The sequence below is a fragment of the Falco cherrug genome, chromosome 15, assembly GCF_023634085.1.
Source record: "Falco cherrug isolate bFalChe1 chromosome 15, bFalChe1.pri, whole genome shotgun sequence".
Classification (NCBI taxonomy): Eukaryota; Metazoa; Chordata; class Aves; order Falconiformes; family Falconidae; genus Falco; species Falco cherrug.
This window is the reverse complement of record NC_073711.1, coordinates 12756414-12761638: the sequence shown is the minus strand read 5'-3', so window position 1 is coordinate 12761638 and position 5225 is coordinate 12756414. Positions and strand designations below refer to the sequence as shown.

The 5225-nt window shown below is 49.6% G+C and overlaps 1 long non-coding RNA gene across 1 annotated transcript; it reads right to left on the bottom strand.

Annotated features, from left to right (window-relative positions):
- Positions 1–588: 588 nt before the first annotated feature.
- Positions 589–5010, bottom strand: LOC114016056 (uncharacterized). Its single transcript, XR_003560328.2, has 2 exons — positions 4629–5010; positions 589–1120 (listed from the first exon to the last, which is right to left on the bottom strand). It is a non-coding gene; the product is annotated as an uncharacterized LOC114016056 (long non-coding RNA).
- Between the last annotated feature and the right edge of the window lie 215 nt (positions 5011–5225).

Here is a 5225-nt window from a genome sequence, read left to right as displayed (position 1 = left end):
CTGATGTCCCAATCTCACTGCCTCAAAATGCTGCTGCTTCTCATTGTCTTACCACACGTCTCATGATGTTTTTGGTTTTGTTTTGGTTTGGTTTTTTTTCCTTTAGACCTCAGCTTCCAAAATCACAGGCCTGCACTAGGAACTGAATTTTTAATGTATTATTTAAGGATTAAATTTCAGGATCTCATAAACACCCAGGGAGGCTTAGGAATACACACCTAGAAGCAGAGGATAAGAATCCAAGAGCTGATATTTAAAAATGAATGAATTGGGGTTTTCAAGTCAATCCTGCTACATTTAAAAGCTACATTCTTGAAGGACCACTGCTCACTGCAAAAGCACTCTGTGCTCAGCGTTGGTGCTAAGACATGGTGTGAAACCGCGGCAGGGGCACAGCGCAGACGACCCACTGCCAGCAGCAAAGGCATGAGCTGCTCCAAGTGCTGGAGGGGTCCAAATCTTTCTGGGGACAGGGACACGCTGTGGGTTACAGCTTTCCCTGACACGACACTGAAGGATAATAACTTGGCATAATTCCTGCCAAGGACAGATCTCTGTAAAGGTTCACAAGGAAAAGCAAAATTTAGATCAAATTTTCTCAGGTCTCCTTGAGTCCCCACACAGGAAAGCCAGAGCAACGCATCCTTTGGCAAAGGGGAAAGTCCACTCCTGAACCATGCTGCTGGAGCACCTGGAGGTCCTAAATTAACTCAAGACAAGGAGATTGTTCCCTTCCTTAAAGCAGCAGCAGCCATAAAGGAAGTCCAGAGAATCCTTGCTTTTTGGACAGTGCCTGCACAGCTCCCTGTGGCAATGTCCTGGCTGCTGCTCAGAGGAGGGAAATGTTTTCCCTGTCCTCAGAGGATGGAGCTGGGAGAAACCTCCTGTGGCCATCCAGTGGAAAAGGCTACATTTCTTTCAGATTTAAAAATCATTAATAATTCCCATGACTCCAGGAGCTGGGGCTTACTTCAGCCACTTGATATCACAAGACTGATGCTTCCAGGGCTGGCAAAGATGTGCACAGCTCTTAAATGTCCTGCCATTAAATCACAGTCTCCTTCAGCTTGTCTTGGTAGATCCAGGGCAGTTGGCACTGCTAGGAGCCCAAGGTAGAGCACTGCAGCAGCATGGAGAAAGAAGAGGAATACATTATTTTTAGCTGCAAAGCATTTGGTTTTTTCCTCTTTTGCAGAGATGGGCTGAAAACCATGAGAGCAGCCTATTGCATTGAAATCCACATCTAACACTTCATATCTTTGCCATCAAAATAGAAACTTATCTGAGATCTCACAAAAATGCACAGGGTTAGGTCTGTCTGTCCAGCATGGAGGAGGTGATGCCCTGGGCTGAGCAGAGCCAACCCAGGGACAGCAGGGAGGGTACCAGGCTGCTGCACTCTCTTCAGCTGCTGTATTTGGCTGGGAGCATCTCTCTGTGCCTGTTATTTGACACGCTAAAATAGATAGAGGTGCCTTTTGATGTTCCCTTTGAATCACTCCTTTCTCTTCCTTCTTGTCCCCAGGGTATTTTATTGGACTTCGTAATAAAGCTGGAGGCGGGGGGGAGGGGTAAAAAGTTCTTTGAGCTTATTGTAAATGAGCAGAATCTTATAATGTCTGCTTCTTTTTTACATTTACCCTGTAATCTTATTTACAAGCTGAATACCAAGTGCTGGAGTAATCAGTAGGCGATCAATAACTGAGAGAAGCTCCTTCTTGATCTGCAACCATTTAAAGTCGATCTGTTCACGTGTATGCAGATGTGGAAGCTGCTTTTTGGGTGGAACAGTGCTGTTGTGAGAGCTCAGCAAGGTCCCCTCCATGCAGATCAAACCAGGGGTCTGACAAGCCCCAGTCCTCCTCCCAGGAGTCCTTTTCCCTGAGCCACCAGCCTTGCCACGAACTGTAATCCTGAGCACAAGCCATGGTTTGGGGGTGGGATGCAGTCAAACCTTCCCTGTGGGCATCCTCTTCCCCCTGCCTTGCATCAGGGAAGGGGCACCACAGTCAGCACCTCTCCTCCCACTCAGCCCGGTGCAAATCAGGACCAACACTCCCAAAACACAGTGACGTGCTTCTGCTTGGGGAAGTGGGACAAGTCACCAGATCCATGGGAAACTTGAGCTGTTGTGCTGGGAAGCACTCCAGGCTCTGTCTGCTGCTAATTAGCATGACTTCTATCCCCTGGGATCACTAATCTTATTGTTTCTTGCTGCCCTCTCTTTTGCATTCAGCTTTGCCTTTTGTTTACCTGAGGATGGTGGCAACCCCGGGGTTTTAATTAGAAAGAAATAAACAAATCTAATTTTTAAGAAGAGCTGCAGGAAGGATGGAGAGAAGACTTGACATCTCTTTGTTAATCTCTAGTCCAGACCTGGCAAATATCAGGCAGTTAAATTCTGATGTTACCCGTCTCACAACCGCCCTGAGCAGAGGGGACTGGGATGCTCGCCCAACCTGCCTGCCCACTGCCTCTGCCTCAAGCTCCCATACTGGCTGGGACACAGCTGGGACACTGCCTGCTGGGTCCCATCCTGTTGCTGCCTCCCTCTCACTGCCTTCTCCTTACTCAGCAGTAGCATCCCCCCCCAGCTCATCCATCATCCCGGATTAGCCATTAGTAAAGCCACCGATCTGCGGGGCTGCAGCTCAAATGAATTGTGTTAGTATTCCAGCTACCGCAATGAATGGCCTGACATCGAAACCATTTTGGATCACAGGAAGAAAGCAATCAATTATTTCATTCCCCTGCCTGCTGCCAGCACCCAGGTACGCAGGGCTGGAGCACACTCTAATCCCTTATTGGCATTTTGAAACACTGGTCAAGAGAATGGTGCATTTCATTTAACTCCATGCATGGCAAGCACCAAAAGGGTGTTATTATAAACCCTGACGGTAAGACAGGCTGTCCCCCTCTGCTGTCTGGCCCTGCCTGCTGGTCCCTGCATCCCTCCTGTATCGCACCAGGTCCTTCCTGGCCCCTGCCCAGGGACACACGCCCCGGTTCCCTGATAGCTTCCTACCAGCACTGCAGGTACTCCAGCCCCGAAGGCAGACAAGGGAAAGGATAGTAGCTACGTGCAGAAGGAAAAATAAAACCAACCTCAAACTGAGTGCCCTGTCTCTCAGTTAGCCCACCTAAGGCCACTGAATTCCCAGCACCAGCGCGTGTCTCTTGCTTGCCTCCTCTATCTCATGTATAAATATAGCAGTGATAATTAGATGAGAGGGCTCTTTGCCTTCTCACTGGCATCTCATTCTGCATGCAGCATGCTTAGGCAGACAGCATGGTATGTGGTCCTCTGCAGAGCCAGCCAGCCAGCTGTAGAGCATCTTCTGGACACATGCTCTCCTGCTGCAGCCCGAAACACTCCTCCCACGTGGGAAATGGTGTGAAATGGCTTCAGTCACTCACCAGCTCCAACATGATGCAGCATGGCTGGGCTTGCCAAGGGGGAAGGCATCCTCTCTGCTAGATGCGTGTCACTCAGGGTCAAAAGAGCAACTGGGGGAGATGGTGCCGTGTCTCATTTTAAGGCACAGTGTCCTCCAGACACTGTCGCTCTAGACAGCTGTCCCACAGCCATAATCATTGGGAGGGGATGAGTGGGAAAGACAATTTCCCCGCCTGCTGTCTCCATTTCTGCAGTGCTGGGGAGAGCACAGCTCTTGGTGATGGAGCTGCTGTTCACTGAAAATAACTTGCTGCAGCAGTTTCTGTTCCTGAGGCTGTGTGTACAGAGGAACAACAGGCTGGGACAGGCCAGGGCTGCTCCCAGTTCCCTTCAGCTGGTGTTACATCCAAGCAATAATGATTTCAGGGTAAACAACTCCATTTTCTGGTTTACAGCACTCATTTCCAGAAGAAGTCTCCAGCTCTTTGGGACCCTGACCACACGCTTTCTCCCCTCGCTGTACTCTGCCTTTCACCCCCCATGAAAGAGAGGTCAAGAGCTCTTCTCACATTCACGTATTAAGGGGGACTCTCTGCTGCTCCCTCCTCTGCTTGGTGGTTATGTGCACCTTAATGACTTTGTATGAGCTTGAAGGCTTTTTTCGCTCTATAACTACACACAGAGCAAAGGAACTGTCACAACCAAGCTCAACAGCAAGGCAAATGCTATGGGACATTATGTTCTTGACACCGTGTCCCAGCTCAGCTGCAGCAGCAGGGCTAGAGGATAGCTTTCAAGTCCTTCTGTGAACAGCATGATTGTGTGGCTTTTCTCCATGCAGGTGTTGAGAAGCAGGCTGAACAGAAGGTACCAGCTAAATAAAAGCTCTGATTTCAAAGATAAGTGATGGTAAGTGGTTTCATTATTTGGGAGCAAGGACCCAAGTTCACTGGAAGAAGCACAACCAGCCCAGCAGAACCAGTAATTAAAGGTAATTGTAGCCCAAAGCAGTTACAGCACTAATAAAGCAATGAATGGAGATTACACTCCTGTGGTGGGTTGACCTTGGCTGGATGCCAGGTGCCCACCAAGCCACTCTATCACTCCCCTCCTCAGCAGGACAGGGGAGGAGAAAATAAGATGGAAAAAGTCGTGGGTCAAGATAAAGTCAGTTCAAGAAAGCAAAAGGCTGTGTGCAGAATCAAAGACAAACAAAAGATTTATTCTCTACCTCCCATCAGCAGGTGATGTCCAGCCACCTCCTGGGAAGCAGGGCTTCAGTACCTGTAGTAGCTGCTCTGGAAGACAAACGTCATAATAATTAATGCACACACACACACACACTTTCTCTTAGCTTTTGTTGCTGAGCAGAAGTCATACGGTATGGACTATCCCTTTGGTCAGTTTGGGTCAGCTGTCCTGGCTGTGTCCCCTCCCAAGACCTTGCCCACCCCCAGCCTAGCGGTGATGGGGGCAATGCTGGAGAGACAGCCGTGATGCTGTGGGAGCGCTGCTCAGCACCAGCCAAAGCACCCTGTGTTATCAGCACCACTCCAGCCACCAGCACAAGCTCAGCACTGTGAGGGATGGTAGGGGGGAAATTAACTCCATCTCAGCCAGACCCAACACAGCTGCCCCTGCTGCGATTGTGAAACCAGCACTCTCCAGCGGCTAGGCACCCGGCTGCAACTGCACCAAAAGTGCTAACTGCAGAGGAAGATTTCTCTCCATCATCGCTTACAGGACAGTGAGCCAGCCTGAGGAGCAGCTGTGCAGGAGGAAGGGAGAAATGCAGATGCTGCAGCTGGCAGGAGACCAGAAATCCAAG